Here is a 23468-nt window from a genome sequence, read left to right as displayed (position 1 = left end):
TGGGTAGCTATGGGAGGCATTCCCTAGCTACACAAGTTAAAAGAAAGAAAAAAATATCTCCCATCACTCACATTTCTCCCTCTCTCACCCACGTGGGAAGTACTTTGACTCTTGAGGTGACTAGTTGGATTTTCCGAGTGTAATTACTTAATGATGTTATGGAGCCTGTTAAGATAATATCATATAACATTGGAATTACACTTGTTTAATTAGCACTAGAAAATCAACACATTGTGCATTCATCCATGAAATTGGTAACATTGGGATTCAAACATGTTCATTAGTTGCTTGTATCTTTTAGATAACTTGCTATTTTTGGATGATTGATATGGAGCATTCTCCTCTTGTTTTATCATTCATGCATATGAGAGAATACATTTAAATTTTCTAAATAAACATGGTAACACAACCTCAACCTCCTGTGTTAAAATTTGTTTTAGAGAAAAATCCACTCTGTACGGAGGTCTAGCATTTTGACCTAAGTATCATACTACTTATGTTGTTTCTTCGTTCTTGTTTTACAACGAGAGTGACTTGCTATCGGTGTTTTCTTTCCTATTTCCCTAAATACTACATAAATACTAAACATTAAACTTGAAAAAGATCGACCTGAAACCGAATTACAGTTTATGACACAAGAAGGAACTTCAGAAGATAATTGACCGAATAAAAGATATATTAAAAGTGAAAGCAAAAACAACGGTCCAATTGCGTATATTCTCTCAACCATTGCCGATGTCTGAAATAACTGTAACCATACAGGCCGAAAATATAGATAAAAGGCCTAGTGGTTACAAGTTAAGTCTTTGTGACTCCTCTTTCTTAAAATTAACTCTGGCCTATTGGTTAAGCCCCTGTGACTCCCCTTTCTTCCAATTAACTCCTGTCAGTAAGACTTTTCATCACAATAATTTGGAATTTTACCGAACTGGTTCTACTACCATGCAACCTGAAGCTGCATAAACCCGATAAGACTCAAGCAGATTTCATCTTTCTGCCAACGTCAAGAGGATTCGACCCCTTAAGGAAGTGCACTGCAAGAATAGTTGGATTAAGTCACTAAAGACTAGTATGTGCAGTCCATCGCCTCTTCAGAATGGAAATCAATGATTTCATCCAGCTTCACACTTGCAGGTGCTGGATAATCTTTTTTCGCTATTATGGTCATCAGATAATCGAAAGAAGCTTCATCACAGGGAAGGGTGAGGCCCATCTGGTGATCAAACCCAAACTCTTCTTCGGCCTTCCGTAACAATGCCCGGAACAGAGAATGATTGAAATAAGTAGCAGGAACGATATATCTGCTTCGTTCTCTTCCAACGTACACTGGACAGTGTCCCTTGGGAACATCTAAAGGCAGAGCACGGCATGATTTTCCCATGCCCTCATCTTTCATGACGAAGTACTGTCTTCTTTCCAGAAAGCGCAGATCCAGCAGCCTTATAGCCCTTTACAAACTTGCAAACCGTCCCGATTTTCTGTTTCCAAAGAAGAAGTTGAGAATCGCTCAATCTTCTTGCCATTGCCGTTGATTAAATGAGATACTAGGAGCAAGAAAAGGATCTTTTAGCCTATTTGCTGAAACCCGAGTGCAACACTTGACGTGAAATGACAAAATCACTTGATGTGAAATGGCAAAATCGGCTTTGTATATATAACGACTGATAGTGCGGATCCACCGAACAGAAACAAAGCCCTGATGTGATAAGATAAGTGAATAACAAGTGGGCTCATTGTCTTATTATGTGACGCAAGATGCCTCCAATACAAAATGATAAGGCAAGCTGCTTCGAGAAGCGATGAAGGAGCACGAGCGTGCCCCCCCAAATATACGGATGCCTGTAGACCAGTATTAATGCGCCGTTGTTTCAAAAGCCCATCTCTTCTCCTATATGGACACTATATCGCCCATAAACTGTGGGTGATATTATCGACTTCTGAAATCTAACTATTTCACACAAGATGTCAGGACTCATTTTGTAAGGAGTAGCGCAGACGTTTAATGTAGGTATTTGTACATATGTCCAGTCAGTCAACTGAATGGGATTTGTAGTTATCTCCTTGGCTTTCAATTCAATGGGCTTTTGTACTTATCTCCTTGCTTTTCCTGGGGCGCCAATGGAAATAACACTTGGCTAAGAAGCAAGTGGGCAGAGGCGGCCATAAGAGGCAGGTAACAAAACAAGACGATGAACCACCGAAAGAAGAGATAACCTTGTCCTTTGTCCTGTACGGTATCGTCCTGACATTACTACCCTTTCCGCATATTTTGACCGTGGTCCGCTACCTGTCCCTCCCCTACTGCAGGGCTGCCAAATTTCGGACCTATAGGCGAGATGCTGGAAATGAAATTGAATTTGGAGTAAGACGAACGAAAGCTAGATGGCAGAAATGAAATTGTATCCGGAACCAGACTGAAGAATGCTGTGACTTTCACCAGTGGTGGTGAATTTTTAGAACACAGGTTTTTATAATGGAGACCTATTGTTATTAGGAACGTACATGTGGTTCATGGCAGGAAGAATCTATTCAAAAGTCCTAAAAGGAAACTAACCCTAATGTTTTTATTACATCAGGTAAAGTTCTTAATGAAATAAATGTCGACGCTCCATAAAAGATGGAAAAATTAATCACTAAATATTGTAGAAAAAATAATCACACTAAAAGTGTTTTTTTTAAGCAGCTGTAAAAATTCAATTAGTGATGGTAATATTTTTTTTATTGATTTGGGCTATTAATGTTGATAGTCCATACACTGTACTGGAAGATGTTTTTCATTATTGAATTCACACTCATTACTTTACTTTAGGTTTATCATGCTTATTAAAAAGAGAATAAATTTGAAGTTTGACTTTCGCAGGAGGTTAGCATTAACCACAATTGTTTTGTATCATAAATGGATTTATCATCAGGACATAAATATCTAATAAGAAATAATGTTAGAGAGTAAACATACAAATAAGTAAAAAATGTTGAGAGTAAACATGGATTTATCATCAGGACATAAATATCTAATAAGAAATAATGTTAGAGAGTAAACATATAAATAAGTAAAAAATGTTGAGAGTAAACATATAAAATTTAATTTTTTATTAAAAAATTGACCTTACTGAGACCAGTGCATATGGTGTATAAATATGACAAGTTTCAGTGATATTATAGTCAACCATATGGTTAGAAATTACTAAATAATTATAAAAAATTCTTGTTATTTATCATTGATATTGTAAAATCAAAATTATCTTATTATTTATCCTAAACCTTTAAAATCAAAATTCTTCTATTATTTAAGCTTGATGCCCTAAAATTTGATATATATATTTTTTTTTTATGACATCTCATCATTGTTTTTCTCCAACTCCATTTTGACAAAGTTTTAGAGACATGTGGTGCCCCATCGTGACCCACTAATGCACCATGACCTGCCACTATTGATTGACACACTATTGTTTGACACTAGCATACATGTATATTTTGAGTGTTAATAAGAAAATAATCATTTCTATATTATATAACTAGTATATATCTATCTTAAACATGGATACAATATGAGAAATTGATATAATTTCTCCATGTGCAAATTTATTTAGAGTGCAAAATACAATTTCTAATTTTGCATTGTTTAAATTCTATTTTTGAATGCTATATAAAGAATATAGAAGACCAACCAATTTTAAGTACGAAACTTATTTTATTATTATTATTAGTATTATTATATATATATATATATATATATATAACATTGAAACATTTTACATAACATGTACATAGAGACATTTTATCAACACAAATTAAAATGATTTTTTATTATTAATATATTTTTAGATATAGGTTAATATTAATTCATATTAAAATATTTTATTGATAACTCAAATCGAATATTTTATTATATTCAACACTAGAATATTTTCTTTCTTTTATTATATATGAAGTTCATATCATTATAAATTAACCTCTTCTATTTTTTGAAAAGCATAAGGTTTAAACATCTTACTCACATAATTTTTTTTACTTATAATTAGTTTATATGCATAGCATATTCATTTTATTTTTTATTATAGCCGAAATTATTTTTCTATTTTGAGTATTTTATTTTTATTTTAAGAGAGACTCGTGTCAACTCCATGTTGAGCATTGACATACTTACACATCCCCCTCATACTGGGTTGTAGAATGAGCCTCTCAGTTCAATGAATAAATTTAATTAATTAATTAAAAAAATGAAAAATGCTTTTCCACTTACCTTTTTTTCCGCTTGAAAAAGAGTAAAATTTACCCTTTAAAACCCAAAATTTACCTAAAAGAAAAAAGAAAAACCAAATTCACAGTTTCAAATTAAAAAAAAAAAGTGACAACTAAAAAAGAAAAATTAAAATAAAATATAAGATATATATCTAAGAAAACAGAAAGATAATTAAAATAAATGAAAAATAGTTAATACAATATAAAAACTTATATAAATATAAAATTAAAAATATATTATTTTAAAAATATTTAATGACAAAAGTATTAAAGAAATATTACTAAAAAGGGGTCACAAGGGTGTTTGCCAATCCCTATTCTTCAGGGATATGTAAGGACGGGAACCTACAACATGATGTTTAGGGAAATGCCCCTAAAACAAATTGGGTGTTTTTTCACATTTCTTTTTGGTGGTTTTCCGCCTACAATTTTGTTAGAAATGATTTTGTGGCATATAGTGGTTTTGATGGTGGTGTCGTAGTTATTGTTAAGGAACTATGGTTAGATTGGTGACTCATGTGTGCCACAATATATATATTGTATTTTAATAATGTACAATAAAATATAATAATAAAAAAATTGCTTGTTTTATCGGGTTTGGGTTTTTAAGTCAAAATCTTTATGTAAAGTTGTGTGTTGTCATTATTAAGAATCTATTTTCAATGTCTAATTGTACAAGGTTAAAACACATAAATATAAACATTGGATAACATTCTGGGTGAAAAGCAATATCAATTGCGAAAAATCATACATGGGAAATCATTCCCACACTAAAATAAAATAATGTAATTAACACTAAGTAGGTCTGAAATGTAATTGGTACTATGTAGGTCTTCATGACCAAACTTATAATGGAAAAGTTGTAAGGAATAAGGATAGATTAGTATAAAAGGGGTATGCACAAGTGGAAGGTGTTGATTTTCAAGAAATGTTTTCTTCAGTCACTAGACTTGAAGACATCATAATGTTTTTGGTGTTTAAAAACTACCAAATTGATGTTAATTCAACCTTCCTAAACAGTGGCTTGGAAGAAGTATACGTTGATAACCTGAAGGATACTGGTTCCAAAAAAAGGAAAATGTGGAAATTGAAGAAAGCACTATATGCTCCAAAGCAAGCTTTGAGGGATTGGTACACAAGGCTTGAAAAGTATATGCAATAGGAAGGAATCAAAAGAGGAGTAGTAGACAAAAACCTTTATATCAAAACAATTAATGAAAAATTGTTAATCATTGTAGTATATATAGATGATATTATTTTTGGAAGTGACATGGACACAATGAGGAACATGTTTATAGAATAAACACAAAAAGGATTTCAAATGTCCATGCTAGGCGAATTTTTATTATTTCTAGGTCTACAGTTTGTTCAATCTAGAAAAGAAATATCCATCTCTTAAACTAAATACATTAAGAAAATGTTGAAGAAATTTGGGATGGAAAATTGTGATCTATTGGGACACACATCACACAATATGAAACTTCAGAAAATATGATGAATCCCCTAATGAAAATCAAATTGTGTAAATGTCAACAATAGTATATTACTATATTTTACAATATCAAGACTAGATATTCTGCAAGCAAAAGGATCAGTGAAAAGATTTCAATCTCCACAAAAGAAGAATCATGTGCGAGTAGTTGAGAGAATATTTTGATATTTGAAGGGCACTCTAGATTTTGGCCTTTGATTTTCAAGAAGTAATGAACATGAAAAGGAAAAACAAGAAGAACAAGAGGAAGGAAAGGAAAAGGAAAAAATTGGACACTCCATCAAGATATGTTTAGAAACTACATCCAAAAGATAAAATCCTTGGTCATAAGGAGTTAGTTGTTTAGACTATAATGATGTTTATAAGCATGTTAGGGCAAGCCAATTTTGCACATTTTTGCAAATATAACCCAAGAAATTTGTTGAAGCTAGTAAAGAATGTTAAGTATCTATTATATTCTTTGCACGACTTATATACACCATGAACATCAAGGGGACACGAGGGGGGTTTCCATCCCCACTATCTGGGGGATATGCAAGGAATTAGGAGAGTGATTTTGTGGCATTTACGGAAATACCCTAAAAAACATTTGGGTGTATTTTTGTGTCTTTTTTGGTAGTTTTCGGCCCATAATTTTGCTAAAAGAGATTTTTTTGTGCATGGTGGTTTTGACCATGTTTTTTTTTCTTAAGGAAATAAAGTTGTATTGGTGTTTCATGTATACCCTAAGATATATATTGTATTGTAATACTACATAGTAAAAATATAATGAAAAAAAGGCATACTAGTTTTCCTAGGCTTGGGTTTCCAAGATAAAATCCATGTGTAAATTTGTGTATGTGAAATTGTATCCTTTTAGTTTTATTAAGGATATGTTTGTAGTGATTAATTGTACAAGGTTAAAACTCACAAATATAATAATTGGATCAAAACTATGGATAAAGATATAGATCAAACCAAAAAAAATCACACATGGGAATTCTTTCCTAAACCAAAATAAAAAAATGTAAATGGAACTATGTGTGTCTTTAGAAACAAACTAAATGAGGATGGACACTATTGAAATATGCAGTAATGGTCTATATTCATAATCATATATGTACTTCGAACAATATTTATTTTGATGTAAAATCATGAAAGAAAATTTGTAATATTATTTTTGTAAGCATGCTCATTATGCTATTTGTTTTGGTCAAAAGCTTTTATTTTATTTTATGTAAAACCCAAGTGGTCTAGTTGACCCTCCAAATTATTAAGTCAGCCTGCCCAAAGAGAGGCACCCTTTCCCATGGATGTAAGACTATAGATATCCTATTTTTCCTCCTCAAAGTGACCATCAGTTTGTATCTCTCTTATCTATTAAAGAAAAGGTAACAAGAAGGATAGAAGACCAAAAAACAAAAGTATATTGATCTCTTCCTCACTCACTCAAGTGAGGATAGAAGGTCGAATTTGGGGCAAATTCTGGGCATGTTCCTCTGTGGTTGAAGCCAAGGTTTTTTTGGAATTTTTGTGATAATGGGCCAAGGTATGAGGCTGAACCACACACCAAATTTCGGTCCTATTGGGGACATACTTATGGTATCTTGTGGATAGAGTTTGTTAGTGTCAGTCTTTTCATACTTCCATCAGGGATCAAAATCAGCTCTTTTGCATTTTCATAGTAGGAGTCCCATACTGTAAATTTTACATCATTTCATTAGGTCATGATATAATGGTCCACTAATGGTTGTTTTCTCTTCAGAAAATCTAAATTTTTCCCTCATAGAGTATACTTGTTGATCCTTCTTCAAAATTGTCTTCAGTTAGGGTTTCATAATTAATCTACAGTTCATTTCATTAGGTCATAGAGTATGATTTCATTAGGTCTAGGGTTTCATCACCAAGGTCAGCAAGGGTATGAGGATGATCAATAAATCAAGCATGATGGCTTGTCAGACATAGCTACTGAAATTATTATCTTTTAAACCTAATGTAATTTTCACCTCAAAAACATGTTTTTGAGGTGAAAACAGAGTATTTTAGTTTATTTGAATTTCATATGTAATTTTAAGTTCCTATATGTAATAATGGATCTCAGCTGCATCAGAATATTTCTCCTTCCTGCAAGACACACCAACACTGCAAAAATCAAGTTAAGTTGAGCATTTGTCCACTTGCAAAAACACAAAGAAGAAAAAGCATTAAAATAGAGTTTAAAGGGTGAAAGTGATCAAAGGAAAAAAACATTAGAAAAAGGGGTTTGAGGAGCTAAAGATTAAAGTCAAAGGCCTATAAATATCTTCTTGCCCTTTATTTACCTCTTACCATGCATTGAGAAAACCAGAGCTGCGTTTTGGGTGATTTCAAGGCAAAATTGTGAAAATAGAGCAGGCACTATGAGTTTCCTCTTGGCACTACACATTCTCTTCAAGTGCTGCACGTTTGACAGGCATTGCACACTCCCTTCATGTGTTGTGCACTTGACCAGTTTTACACTCCTTCAGTCTTCAAGCTTGCAAAATCTCTCCTAAGCCCTAAATCAAGTAAGTATTGCCATTTCCCTCTCATCAAGGTTATTTACTTCATGCGTAATGAATCAAAACCATATGTGGTTAGTTTCTCACTTCAAATCATAGCCTTTATCCTAAACCCTAGTTTTCACAAGGAAATTTTCCATTTATCCAAAAAACACCTAATCTACACTCCATATTCCCCCTCAGAAGTTTCTGTCCCTACCCTACCAGACCCTCATTTCCTCCCATCTACCCTTTCCTTTCTTATTCTTCCCTACACCCTTGTATTCCCCTACTTACCACTTAGGGTTTCATCACAAAAAAGCATCATGGATGATGAGGAGTACAGACCACAGAGTGACGAAGAGGGATCAGATAGAGAGGGAAACATAGAGTGGAGAAGACCTCATAAAGGAAGGAACATACACAGTTTTGAGCTCATCGATCTCAAAGAGATTTTAGCCTCTCCCATGACAATGACATCCTTCAAGTGGTTAGGATGCTTTGAGTTTTGTGAACAAGTTCATGCAGTCCAGTACCACCCTGAGTTGACTAGACAGTTCATCACTAGACTTCAAGACAATCAGGTCACTCTTGCAGGCATAACCTTCACATTGTCTGCTGCCACCATATCAGTTGCCACCGGGATTCTAGAAGTTGTGGAAAAATGGTACAAGCAGGGTGAAATAGAAGCACATTTCTATGAACCTTACATCAAACCTAGATACAGACATGAAAGAAAGGGATATTTTCCTTTCTCATACCTCCTTGACAGATATACACCTATGATGAAGATTATAATGAAATATTTTTCATGTGAGGGAAGATTTTCTAGGGTCTACTCCTACCATATCAAGTTACTCATGCATTTCACTAGGGTTAAAATGCTTAATATACCCTACTATTTTTTCAGGAGTGTGGAGAAAATGTCTTACATTGCTCAAAAGAGAGAACCCAAAGATCAAATGAAAAGCCTATTTCATCATGCTCTCATAAAGATCATAGTTCTTTATCACCTTAAAGAACTTAACATGGCATGGAGTACATTTATAGCCAACCCCATTTTCACTCATACTTCCACTCAGAATGTTCAAAACATGCCATCATCATCACATTCACCCTCACCTCCATTATCACCTTCCCATGCACCTATTCCTTTACCTGATAGGAAACAAGACAATGACAAAGAAAATCAAGGTAATCAGGGTCAAGGAAGCAAGTTTGGAAGGACTAGTTCAGGCACCATGGTACACTTATCAGAGAGGACATAAGCAAGTGTTTTCCCCACATATTATGGGAGGGGCCTTGCTTTCATCATCAACAAAACAGGTACACAAAGGAAAGGAAAAGGTGGTTGAAACAGAGATGCAACAATAGGAAGAACACCTCCATGAAACTGAGCAAGATTTTAACCTAGTGAACTTAGATGAGGAGGGTGAACAGACAAACACTAGAATGCTAATCAAGGAGCAAGAGGAAATGATAGGTGAGTTGCAGGTGAACCTGTGAAGATCCAAATGGACCATCTCTTATTACAAACAGGAAAATAGACAGTTGGAGACTAAGCATGAGATTATGGTAGTTCAGCTCATCAAGGCCAAAAGGGAAGCAGAAAAGGCTAAGGTGCAACTTGAGGAAGCTTATAGTGAATATGGTGAGCCCATGGAGGAAGATATGTGTTGGCTTGATGGGGCCTGACCTAGGTTCAGAGTGTTTTAGCCAAACAGATCCTGAAACTACCAGCCCTTTCGGCCATAGTCCGTGGAGCGCGCACTGAGGTCTCACCCGAGGTAGTATGGGAGGGTGCTGGAACTAGGTTTCTGCACCCTAGGGATGTCTTGATGAGATCTAGAGAGCTCACGAGCCAATCCTATGTGCTACGTTACTTCTGCGCAACCGATTGTTCAATGCAACTACCTTTGCGCAGCTAAGATAATGAGAGCAAATGTTCTTTACCCTTTCTGTGCTAGGTATTATTATAGTTCTTGAATTAAATTAAGTAAGCCTAATACTTTCAGTTATTTAACATAAATAGACATGTGCTCAATCATAAACCATAAAAAGATGCACAGACCAAAGTATAGAAATAGATATGCAATATTTCACAACCAACTTATCTTTATTAATGCTTTTTCCAGTTACAATCCACTTCTTGCCCTATGCACACAGCTGCAGGGGTCTGTGCACATAGCTGTGGACTCTACTAGGCCTCTACGCACACAACTGTAGAGCCCCTTCTACTACTATGACTCACGACTCAGGCTTACAGACCTAGATTACTTTCAGAAACCCATACACTTCCGATCTCCACCAAAGCTACCTTCTACACTTAGAGCCTCACTCTATTTATACATTCCCATGATCCGCGAACCATGGTTAGGCTGATACATTCTAGATTAATTTAAAATATTTTAGGGTGGACTGCCCTTAGACTTGACCCATTACAATTCATGCTCTGTGCACTTCGCGGAGCCTTTACAATACCAATACCCAAAATTGTGGGTTTTAAGCCCCAAAACCGTTATGTGGGGGATCCACTGCCCAACAGGCCCCCAACACAAACATCGTGACTCGTCCGGAGTCACTTGGTCGGTGTGGTGATCTTTGCATGCAACGCATCCAACAATATCTGCACTTCGCTTACGTCCACTACACATTCATCTGTTATTTTCTATACCTGCTATGCGCGTATCTCTGACGTTTCATTGTCAGGTGAAATTCCTTGCCTGAGTGCATATATGCCCTGCATGTGTGCCAGTTTTCCCTCGATCTTAGCGGTGACCGTGAATGCTTCCTCAAGCCAAGGCTAAATGCATTCTTTAAGCACAACTTCTTTTTGACTCGTACCTTCCACCTAGGCCTTTAGAGCCTATGCCTCCCTCATCTTGGCCAGCCGATGAGTAAGGGCGACCGTATGCATGCCCCCCAAACATTGTCGTAAGCTTGCTACAACTCCCGCGCTTCTGTCTCTAACCATTGGATTGTTGGGTCTTCCTACTGTGAAGTGAGGGTGACGAGTGATTGATCTAGCAAGACAGTGCAATCCTGTATGGCAAGCTCTATGGCTTCCAACTGTGCTTGAATGGCAAGGTGTAGCTGCTCTCGAACCTCCGACGGTGTAGCAGGCTACGCCTTGAGCCTCAGCTCTGTGATCTGCAAGTTGAGGTCCAACTGGATCCTCGTTGCTTCCTCCTTTGCCTCAGGGAATCCACTGGCCAATTTATGGAGCCATATGCCTACTGGTAAGTCTGTTACAATATCAAGCTCATGGGTGCGGTGACATGCTTCCTCGAAAAATTTCTCCAACTACCGAGTTTTTGCTACTGCTTCATCGCGTTGGAGGCTCAATTTCTCGATGTTGATGTGCTGCTTACTGAGCATCTGTATTGCACGTCCTTCCCTAGCTCGGAGCTTTGTCATTGCTCCATCTTGTAGCTGGTATAAAATTTCTCTTGGGAGGGCAGCCAAGTTTAATCTAATTCCGTTGAGCCAACCTACCATGGCTCAGTCCTCTGCGTTGTCCGCTATTAGTGCTCCTTCTGGCAGCACGATAGTATTGGTCATTTTGGCCCACAACAACTGCTCGGTTGCTGTCGTACCCATAGCCCCATAGGCAGCTACCATTCCCAGCTGTGGGGGCCATACCTAAAGTTCCTGCAGTTGTGTCCTGAGTGCCCCCAACACAGTCTGCTACTCCATAATTGCCTCCTAGAGCGCCTCTGTGGTGACATCGTGAACTATATCACCAATGTCACATAGGTCACCCTCGATCAGTGTGATAGGCTCCCCATCTAACTTGGATGCCTCGGTCTTCTTCCTCGACCCTGTTCGTTCTATCGCGTGTGTCCGTTTTAAGGTTGTAGAGGTGGTGCTTGGTTCCGCACCTTCCGTCATATCATCCGTTCCCAGCCCTATGGTCACGTTTGGGCCTCTTTCTTCTTTCATCGTAGCGGCCCCTTCGGCTATTGCCTTTTCTGCCGCAGCCTCCGCTACCTCCTGGGATGCCCGTACTTCCTCAGCAAGCTGTTCGTTCCACTTCTATTGTGGTAGAAACTTGGTGGCAACCTTCTGCCTTTGAATCTCCGTCTCATCGCGCACCACCGCATTGGATGTGTGCCATTCCGGGAGCCAGGTGTCGAGTACCATGTAAACAGTGTCATCTATTGCAATGAATGGGAGCATGGTCCACTTCTACTCTAGATCCTTTCGTGCCCGGATATACACATGGTGCATATCCGCTTTAAAGTTTTCAAAACTCTTCACACTATCATAGACCGAGGCGGATAGTCGTAGTTTCTTGTTGATCCACAGTCATATGCTTGCTTCTATTAGTATCTAGAAAATCATGGCTTCTCATATTCTGGTGGCATCCTTCGTCGCCCATAGCAACGCGTATTTTGCTGCTTCTGGCCAATCCTGGTCAAGGGGAGGAAACTGACTATCCTCAGGCAATTCACCTGTAACCAATAGGATGGATAAGAGCAACCATGTGTAGTGGAAGGTCTTACCCTACTATTGGGCCTCCCTGCAATTTGTGAGGAATTCATCGCGGAGGAATTGCGCCCAATTGAACTATACCCCTTCTGCGCATTGCTCAGCCAGCATGATGACTGTTGTTGGTACATTGCCCCAACATTTTCTCATCACCTTTCTTGCCAACAACTGGGTAGCAATGCGGACCCCTTTGTCTTGAATACTAGTAATAACATACCATCTCTACTTTTTCTCCAACTTATATTTCTTTTTCATGGCCTCCGCAATCATCAAGTCTCCACTTGTGCCAACTATTTCTGTGGGGTCCCTTCCTGCACAGGGAAGCTGCAAGATCCTGTGAATGAGCTCCGACATGATGGGGATGGGCTCGTCCAGCCATAAGTACCCATCGTGCACCAGGAAAAGTAGTTGCTTAATGATAAATATCGTGATTAGGGCCTGATGAAAATGTGGAATTGATAGGAGGTGGAGTAGCGTGGCTTCCTCCACCCCATGCAGCTAGGGCTATGGCTGCAGTGTTGTAACGGCCCCCTCCATGCTTTGTTCCATCAACTCGCTAGTTTCCAAATGGGGAAACTTCTCGCTATCCGCAAGGTCCCAGTCTTCAAACTTCATATTGGGAATGTGGCCTACAGTTGTTCCTTTGAACAGAACCCCCTCGGGGAGGGATGGGGTGTTAAGTGTGCTTTTAATGACATCCAAATCTTTTGGTACCTTTACCCTCCCTTTCCATGGAGGGACATACTTGGGTCATTTTGCTACAGCACGTACTGGTTAGATGTCTTCTTCCATCTCTTCCTTTGGTTCCATCTCTTTGACAAAGGTTGGGTGATCCTCTTCCTCATCGCCACTCTCAATATTAATTATTTTTCCCTTTTCTTCCATCGACATTTTGCTGAACTACGGATTTTGCAGCGACATACGGATCGGTCCTGCTACCCACGGGTACTTCTTCGACCTCTGCGTCCAGGGTGATTTAGGGATTTTGGGTGCATCCCCTACCAACAGCGTAGGACTCTGCGTGGTGCCCTTGGTTGTGGACGTGATTCTCATTAGGGACTCCTATGTATCCTTCAGCAACGCTTCAAACCACGGACTTTCTCTTACAATCTTTTCATTCATCATGTTCATGCCCGCTTTATAACAAAACAAATTTATTCACAAAATGCCAAGGGTTGTTTGGTGGAGGATCATCTGTGATTTATAGGCCCATTCAAATTCAAATTCGACCTTCCCCCCATATTTGGGCTCATTAATTCTAGAAGGTCGATAGATCATTTCAAATCTAGTTCTGAATTTATGTCTTAGATGCCCACCGCCCACTCCTCTCTACCTTAACTCGGACGTCTTGTCATGAACAGTGACACCAACGATCACTTCCATGTTTATCTCCGTGGTAGCGTAGCCCCTTCTCCACGACCGCAACCCTTGTGACATGCCGACCTTGCACACACCCCTATTGTCACATAGCTTCTTAACAGACTATTTTATAGTCCTGCACTATCTCTCAACTGTCTAGAGCACTGAGACTGTCCCCTCTTTGGCTAGATAGGTGGTCACACCCCCTTGGTGCACTGCTATCATGTCTTGGTGAGCAACCCATGACATGGTCTCTATTTTCACTGCTACGTGCGCTGTTGGATGTGACACACTCTCTTGATTCCTCCCGAGAGTAAGGTACTTCTTTAACCATGACATTCGATCAATTGCCTTGCGGTCATACTCCTCAACTTCATCCTTAGGTTTGCGCATATCCGGTTGTGACTCTATAGGTTTTTCGTTCAGAAAGTCCTCCTTTAATTCCTTTTCTAGCTGTTTAATCTCCATGTCCAGCATCATATTCTTTGTTCGAAGTAGGATCCTATTCCTTTCCAGTTCATGAAGTTGCACATTCCCTTTCCGAATAGCTTCCTATATCCCTTCATACTCCTCTTTGCAAGGTCTTATGAGTTCTTCAGTCCAGACTTCGCGCGCTGTTCTCTTTACTACATCCACAACCCTCAGCGACAATTCCTCAAGGACCTCAGTTCGTATACCATTCTACAGCCTTAGACTCGAGTTCGTGACGAGGTTCTTGCATAGCAATGTATATGCCCATCTGACCACTAGGGTCCACAGGTTCCCCTTTCTACATTGTATCCGTGGGTCCTTATTCATGACTTTGCATACCTTAGTGAACACTACCCCACTCGCACTTGGTAGTGAGATCCTGTTCCTCCTCCAATGCATCACGTTTGGGCTTGCTATTGTAATGTTGTTGTGCATCGGAACAGTCTGTTCTGTATACGTCTAGTGTGCTTGCAAGATGTTTTGCCTTTTTCCAGCCATCTACCTTAGTTGGGGTCTGCCAAATTGTAAGCGCATCTGTCTTCTACATTCGTGCCAATTTCCTATATTCTTCTGACGTATATGCCCACATCGTGTGGGTGTCACGTGGAACACCCATTCGAGCAACCCACACTCTTGCCATTCAGATACTGTACTTTCAACTTTGTCTAAGGGTCCATCTATTCTTAGTACCCCATCATCTGTTGGCATTTCCCTTGCTTCAGTTGTTACGCATCGTAGTGATCGAATCATCATGTTACAATTCAGCGTTGTGACTTCGTGCAACCGGTTCTTCTAGTGTTCTATTTCTTCACCTGAATCTGAAGTACAGGAACTGTCACGCTCCCATGAAATTTTCCCATTTTAATTCGGGTTCACTCGATCCTAGTCTTGCACTGTTATCTGGTAAATGAAATCCAACTCATCATTGCTATCATCTTGGTGCATAGGTTCAGTGTAGCATGCCCCTTCGACTAGATCGAGCGGAACTACTACGTGTAGGGACTTTTTCTCGAAAATAATTTTCCTCTTCTTCAGGTTGATGACTCCATTCATATCCGTGGCCTAGTCTATCCCTAATAGCATGGGGTAAGGGTTACTATCATCCACAATCTCTATTACCTCAAAGTCAATCTGCGTGCTTGCACCTTCGATATCCACTGTTACCCCTTGTAATCTTCCCATGGGTAGAATCTTTTGCTGGTTCGCCATCCGTAATTGAATAGGAGATCACTATAACGTGGGCCTGTCCATTCATTCCCATGTCTGTTTTGGTAACAAATTCACGTCTGAACCCAAGTCTAAGATCACCTGATCCATTTTTTTCTAACCAATTTGCGCCATCAGTCTCATTTCCCTCCTAGTGCGTACTGCATGCCTTCCTAATTTTCGGACTACGCGTGGTTCACCCAGTCCTGCACACCTAGCAATCAGCTCTTGTAGCCCTTTAACTGCCTTATTATCGCGTAGCAGCTTCATGCATGTCTCTAAAAAGGTAGTAAGCATAGAAGGATCCATTCCTGTCTCTGGTTGATCCTTACTACCTGAAGTAGAGGCCTCCGTGAAGCTCTTCTTAGCTTCCATAAATGTTTCCCTTGCGCGCTTCACGTCAAACTATGTTTCCTTCGTAGGAGCCTTGTGAACCCATGTATCTTCCTCAGGGTTCTTCCCCTTATCTTCCCCTGTGGTTGCGCCGCTTCGAGCATCATGTTTAAGTTGGGATCTTCTTCGCATGGTTCAGACCTCATCATTTAGATATTTTGAGTCAGAGTAGGCTGTAGCACCCCTTTCTCGTGCATTTGTGTGATTAGCATTGGGAAATCTGCCATTTCATGATCAAAATGGTCACAGTACAGACAAGATATTCTCATTGGGTTGGTGCAATCACAAGTGTAGTGCCCTAGTCCTCTGAAATTATAATAGATTAGTTGTCTGTGCCCTCGTCCAGGTCCCATTCCTCCTTGGCCTTGTCTGCATCCTTGGAATCCACCGTGTGCTATTGCTGCGGCTAGATCGAGGCCTCACGTTTCTATCTGCATTCCATAGGCTGGAGTCCTATCCATCATTAGCTCATAGCTCCGACATGTCTACTCATCGTGGCCCACTGATCTATAGAAATTACAAAATAGTTGTTGCGGAGTCTTCATATACTTCTGCAACAAGTGACAGTTGCCTGTATTGTGCTTTCCTCCCACCTGACAGATCGCGCACCAAAGCGCGGGTGCTGCACTTAGCCCCACCCAAGCCTCTGGTCTCTATGGCATCAATCCTCCTCCCACCAAATAGTTTGCAAATACTAGACAGTGATCCTTATTGTGACCCTGGCCTTTACATTTTATGCACCACACTTCTTCGCGTGCTTCTAGCTGGGGTGCCTGATCCTACTTCAAACTCTACATCTCCAAGCATAGGTTCTATAGCTTTGCATGGATTTGTTGGACTCCCAACCCTGGATCATGTGTCAGTGTTTCATGCAACCTCATCGCCATTTCCAATGCTTCTGCCTAGGTTGAGAGCTTCTGTTGTGATAGCACCGTCCTTAGGTGTTGTGTCAAAGATGCCACAAACCATGCATTGTGCTGCACATCTGTTAGCTTCATATTAGCCTCACAGATATTACTTTTCAGCCTCTGATCCAAATCCCACGGGGTTTCACCTAGAAGCATCGTGATCTCCTTAAATCCAATGATCGACTGCGTTTCGGATTTTGGCTGGCTAAACTCTCTATTCAATGCGATTTGGATCTCCGCTATTCCTGCATTTAGGTGATCATTCGAGTGCTTGATATACCAAGTTAGCACACTGTCCTGCAACGTGCTTACCAATGTGACCTTCTTAATTTTATCATCCATAACCCTATGTGCTTCCCATACTGCTCTTACTACAAACCAAAACTGATCTGGATCTTCGTTCCCTACTGTTGGGTCCCTATAATACTAGTGATTACCCCATTACTATTGTAGTTATACCCCTTATTTATATTGTTGTGCCCCTATTACCCCCATTTTATTATTTCTGTGCCCCATAGAATCCCTCTATTGTTATTTTTGTGGCTTTATATTATTATTGTTAGGTCGGCTGGATTATATTGTGACTCCATAGACTCCTATATATAGAAAGGAGGTTTTGTCATTTGAATCATCCAAGAATTGTTCATTTATGTAATGTAAAGGAGGTTTCCCCCTCAAAGAGGCTGAATTCTAAGGCGTTGATATATCTTTTCTATCTTTTCTTGAGCTGGTTTCATAACATTTGGTATCAGAGCTTTGGATTCTAGGGTTTCGCTGCTCCAAACAGGTCATCATGGAATTTTCGCTATAAATATTTTTTTGTGATGTTTCAGAAGTTGAAAAAACAACCCATTTGAGAAGAGATCACTCTTAACCTTGGGTCCAAATTTCAGATCTTTTTGCACGATATTTGCGGAGATATGATCTGAGGAAGTTGGTCTTTTTGCAGACTCCTGAATTACATTCAAAACAGGTGACCTGGGGAAAATCGTCATAACTTTCTCTCTGGGGATCAGATTGAAATTTCGTCAGAAGCTACAGAAAGAGGACCGATTGTAGTTTTTTTTATGCATTTTTCAGATCCAAATGTTGAAACAGTGACTCGTGGCACGTCATACAAGTTCACTCTACTGAACTAGTGTAAAAGCAAGTCACTGTGGGAGATTTCACATAACGCTTCCTTGGAGAATCCAATTTGGGTCAGACTTGTGGCATTGGAAAGAGGACACAGAGGGCTACTACAGATCACAAATTCAGAACTAGATGATTGGAAAGTACATAGATACATCAGTGGCAATATCGAGCTCCTACAAAGTGAAAAAAGGTGTGTAGATTTTCTTAAATTTTTGCTTAATCTTGGTTTGAAAATTTATTTTGAAGGAATTCAAAGGGCATAGTAGAGCATTATTATCGATAATTGATGCCCCGAGGAAAGAAAATGCAAACACCTAGTAAGGAACCTGAAAGCTCTAGCATGACTCATGAAGAAGAGGAAGAAATGCAACATGATATATCAAAATTACAAGACCAAGTGCAACAACTATCCCTTGCACAAAAAGGAACAGAATCTAAGATGGATGGTTTAAAGAAAGATGTAGAAGCTAAGATGGATGGTTTAAAGAAAGGTGTAGAAGCTAAGATGGATTGTTTAAAGAAAGGTGTAGAAGCTAAGATGATTGACGTGGAAGCTAAGATGGATGATTTGAAGATAGATTTGAAGACAGACATGGATGAATTGAAGATAAATATGAATAAGTTGCTAGAAGAAATGATCCCTAAGGGTGAAAGGGTACTAAAGGAAACTCATGATGAGAACAAAAGAAATGTTAATCATGATTCCATAGACGCTAATGTTGGATTGAAGAATCACCATATTCCAAAAATCGATATGAGGAAGTTTGATGGCAAGGATCCCGCCACATGGATATTTCAGATGGAGCAATTCTTCGATCTCAATAATGTGCAAAACACACAAAAGGTACGTATGGCAACTGTATATTTGGAACCAAATCAGTTTGTATGGTATCAATGGCTTTGTTCTCGTAAACAATTTATCACTTGGGCAATTTTTACGGAAGAATTGATAGCACATTATGAGGATACAAAAAGCAAAACCTTTTTTAGCCAATTGATAAGTCTCAAACAAAAGGGTTCAATAATGGAGCACATTGAGGAGTTCCAAAAATTGAACATAAGGGTAAAAGATATTCCAGAGGAGCATAGGATTGATGTGTTCATAGGGTCTTTAAAGGATAATATCCAACATGATGTCCGCCTTTGGGAACCTGATTCATTAGAGAAGGCATTCAGGTTAGCAAGGAAAATGGAAAGCAAAATTATGGCAACTAGGAAGCATACCACTCACAACTATAAAGACGGAAGTGTTGTTGCCCCTAGTCTTCCACAACATACAAGGTTGAAACAAAAACAATTGGAAGAAAAAAGAGCAAAAGGGCTTTGTTACAGTTGTGATAGCAAATACACAAAAGGTCATAAGTGTGCTGAGAAGAAATTATTCTACATAGATTGTGAAGAGGAAGAAGAAAAGGAGCAAGAAAGGTCAAAAGAAGAGGATATACTCCAGGAAAAAAGCCTAGATGAAGAACAAATAAATCCGACCATATCTTGTAATGCATTGGTGGGAATTACCACTCCTCAAACAATCAAGATAGAAGGACAAATCAAGAAGAAAAAGGTAATAGTGTTGATTGATTCAGGAAGCACCCACAATTTTATTCATTGTAGGGTAGCAAAAGAATTGAATTGCTTCCTATATCCAGCACCAGAGTGTCAAGTGATGATTGCAAATGGAGGAACAATAAATTTCTCTGGAAAGTGCCATAATATCAAGCTATCCATGGGAGAATATGTATTGACTAGCCCAATGCTTTCCATTCCAATGGGAGGTGCTGATGTTGTACTAGGAGTCCAATGGCTACAATCCTTGGGTACAATAGCTTTTAATTTTCAAGAACTTTTCATCAAATTTTCTACGGAAGGAAAGGAATTTGAATTAAGGGGTATTGCAGGGAAACTAGGAAAGATAATCAGCTCTAATGGCATGACTAAGCTTCTTAAAAAGGAGCAAAGAGGTGTAATTGCACAATTATGTTCACTAGATGTTTCCACATTGGAATCATCTATTTCTCGAGATCTCCAAAAAGTCCTGGACAATCATTCCAAGGTATTTGAGACTCCCAAAGGTCTCCCACCTATGCGTCATCATGATCATGCTATTCATCTGATTCCAGGAAGTGTTCCTCCAAACATCAGGCCGTACAGATATCCCTATGCCCAAAAAAGTGAAATTGAACGTATGGTTGCAGAAATTCTAGAGGCTGGTATAATTCAACCGAGTCAAAGTTCTTTCTCAGCTCCAGTAGTATTGGTGCACAAGAAGGATGGATCATGGCACATGTGTCCGGATTATAGGGAGCTCAACAAGCTCACTATTAAAGATAAGTTCCCCATTCCTGTTATTGATGAGTTACTGGATGAATTGCATGGATCAATTTACTTCACCAAGTTGGATCTTTGTTCGGGATATCATCAAATCAGAATGAAGATTGAAGACATTCCGAAAACGGAATTTAGAACTCATGAGGGTCATTATGAATTTTTGGTCATGCCTTTTGGCCTTACCAATGCACATTCAACATTTCAAGGTTTGATGAATTCAATTTTCAAACCATTCCTTAGAAAATTTGTGTTAGTATTTTTTGATGATATACTAATCTACAGCAAGTCTTGGAAGGATCATGTTGAACATGTTGACAGGGTGCTACAACTATTGGAGGAGAAACAATTATATGCAAAAAGATCCAAATGTTTCTTTGGAGTCCAGGAGGTGGAATATTTGGGTCATATTGTATCTCATGAAGGAGTTAAGCTAGACCCTAGCAAAATTAAAGCCATTAAGGAATGGGAAATCCCCAAATCCATAAAGCATCTGCGAGGATTTCTTGGGTTGACAGGGTATTATCGCAAGTTTATTAAGAATTATGGGAGAATAGCAGCACCTCTAACAACATTATTGAAGAAAGATTCATTTTCATGGACTCCGGAAGAAACAAAGGCCTTTGAACATCTTAAAGAGGCAATGTGGCAAGCACTGGTCTTAGCTACACCGGAATTCACAAAAACCTTTATTGTGGAATGTGATGCTTCAGGAAATGGAATTGGTACTGTTCTAATGCAAGATGAAAGACCCATTGCTTTTGAAAGTCGTCCAATCAAGGGAAATTTTTTAAGCAAAGCTATTTATGAGAAGGAAATGTTGGCAATACTCCATGCACTTAAGAAATGGTGACCCTACCTAATGGGAAGACACTTCAAGGTAAAAACGAATCATGATAGCCTTAAATACTTCTTAGAACAAAGATTATCCTCTGAAGAGCAACAAAAGTGGGTCACAAAGATGTTGGGTTATGACTTTGAAATCATCTACAAAAAAGGGAAGCAAAATTTGGTGGCAGATGCACTCTCAAGAAAGGATGAGGATGTGGAAGCATTGTTGTGTGCCATTTCTATTATCCAACCAGATTGGATAAACAAAGAAAGGGAGGAATGGAAGAATGACGAAGAAGTGTGGGCACTTATTCAAAAGCTACAACAAGATTCCAGTACTTCTGATACATTTAGCTGGCAAAATGATTCGTTATGGTACAAAGATCACTTATACCTCTGTAAGAATTCCCAGCTAAAACAAAAGATTCTTATGGAATCGCACACTTCTCCCTTAGGAGGGCACTCAGGATTTTTAAAAACTTACCACAGGGTTAAGAAGGAATTTTTTTGGGATGGCCTTAAATCAAATATTCAAAAGTTTGTGGCAGAATGTTTGTGGCAGAAAGTGGTTCTCCTTCTTTATGCGCTGGCCAATTCTTTGGGTCATACTATGCCCAAATTATTTACCATCCTCTGGCATGAGTGTGTGTATATATTTATACTTTGATTTTTTTTTAGTCATGGATTTACCATGTCAATGTAAAACACGTTATTTTTCATTGCCTTCAATAAACCACTTTGCATTAGTAATTTTAATCATCAATGGGAATGAATTATCAAAGTATGGTAGGTTTTCCTACCCTCATGCATGTCGTACGCTTTTTGTAGTGAAATTCAAGTACGTTTTCATATTTATAATTAGATTTTTTATTTTATTTTTGCTATTATGTCCCATGTCAAAGTCAAATACCATGTTTAAATCTTCTGCTCCTTTCAGTAAACCACTTCGAATCACCAATTTTAAGTAGGAAAATAGGTAGGTTGTCTTTGTGATTGAGCTAAAAATCTAATGTTTTAAATGAATTCTCATGAAATTCCATAACTTCATCATCATGAGGACTAATTTGATCCTCTCTACCCCTAATGGCTCCCTTTGAGGTTGTGGAAGCATAGTTGGTCATAACAGAGGCAATTTTAATTGTTATAAGCAGAGTGGTGGAATATAATGGATGCCCAAACTATACCCCATCCACTTGCTCTATCAAGTGAATCTCATTATCATCTTCTTCATCTGATTTGGAAAAGGAATCATTTTCAATAGGTATAGCCTTTTTAATTTCATTAAGAATGAAGTTATAATCCTCATTACTACTACCATATTCCAGCAACAAAACCTTTTAGTGATGCCAGTAGGGCTGGCCTCATTGGATCCTTTTGCAAAACTTCAGGTTTGCACATTTCTCAGTGGTTTGCAGCACATCTCTTACCTTATTTATTTCCTCATCAAAATTTTCAGGGATTTTCTTACTTTGTGGCTCACCATTATGGTTGGAATTTTAACTTTAGCATTGAATCTAAATTATTCAATAGTATAAGCCACATAGCTTTCTTTTTAACTAATCAAACATTCCAACACAAAATCATGAAATATGACTAGTTTCTTTCAATCCAATAGACACATTATTCCTATACTGTAAAATAGTTAGACTATTCATGATAAACTTAAGAAAACCATCTCATTGTGGAGAAAATTACAGCGTTCAATGTTCATGAAAAGACGCCCTATTTCTCTATTATTTTATAGATCACTTGATAATATTCTAAACTTTTTAGTTTGGTGGGAAAGATTTATGTTAGATGAGTTCAAAATACTCACACTAGAATATTTTATTGCAAACGACTGCACAATGCATTTCAATTCTTGTTGTTGAACAATATAAACACAAAAATATGGCTACTATCCGTGAATCTTCGTACTAAGAAAGAATAATCACTATTACTCTTGACATTGGCCTTTAGTGAAGCCAAGTGTTCTACAACCTCATACACAACACTTTGTATGAGTCAATTTGACTTAGAATTTATCATTAGATTTGTTATGACTATAGAGCGAAAACTTATTAAAATCCACACCTCTCATTTTCTTATGGAGTGTTTTTTAATAGTAGCAATTTTTTTTTT

General features: G+C 38.4%; 1 pseudogene; it reads right to left on the bottom strand.

Moving 5' to 3' along the window:
* Window positions 1-397: 397 nt before the first annotated feature.
* Window positions 398-1722, bottom strand: LOC149212860 (auxin-responsive protein SAUR50 pseudogene; annotated as a pseudogene).
* Between the last annotated feature and the right edge of the window lie 21746 nt (window positions 1723-23468).

The sequence above is a fragment of the Pinus tabuliformis genome, chromosome 1_1 (assembly GCF_031772625.1).
Source record: "Pinus tabuliformis cultivar Carrire ecotype Pingquan chromosome 1_1, CPIR1, whole genome shotgun sequence".
Lineage (NCBI taxonomy): Eukaryota > Viridiplantae > Streptophyta > Pinopsida > Pinales > Pinaceae > Pinus > Pinus tabuliformis.
This window is presented reverse-complemented; position numbering and strand designations above follow the sequence as displayed.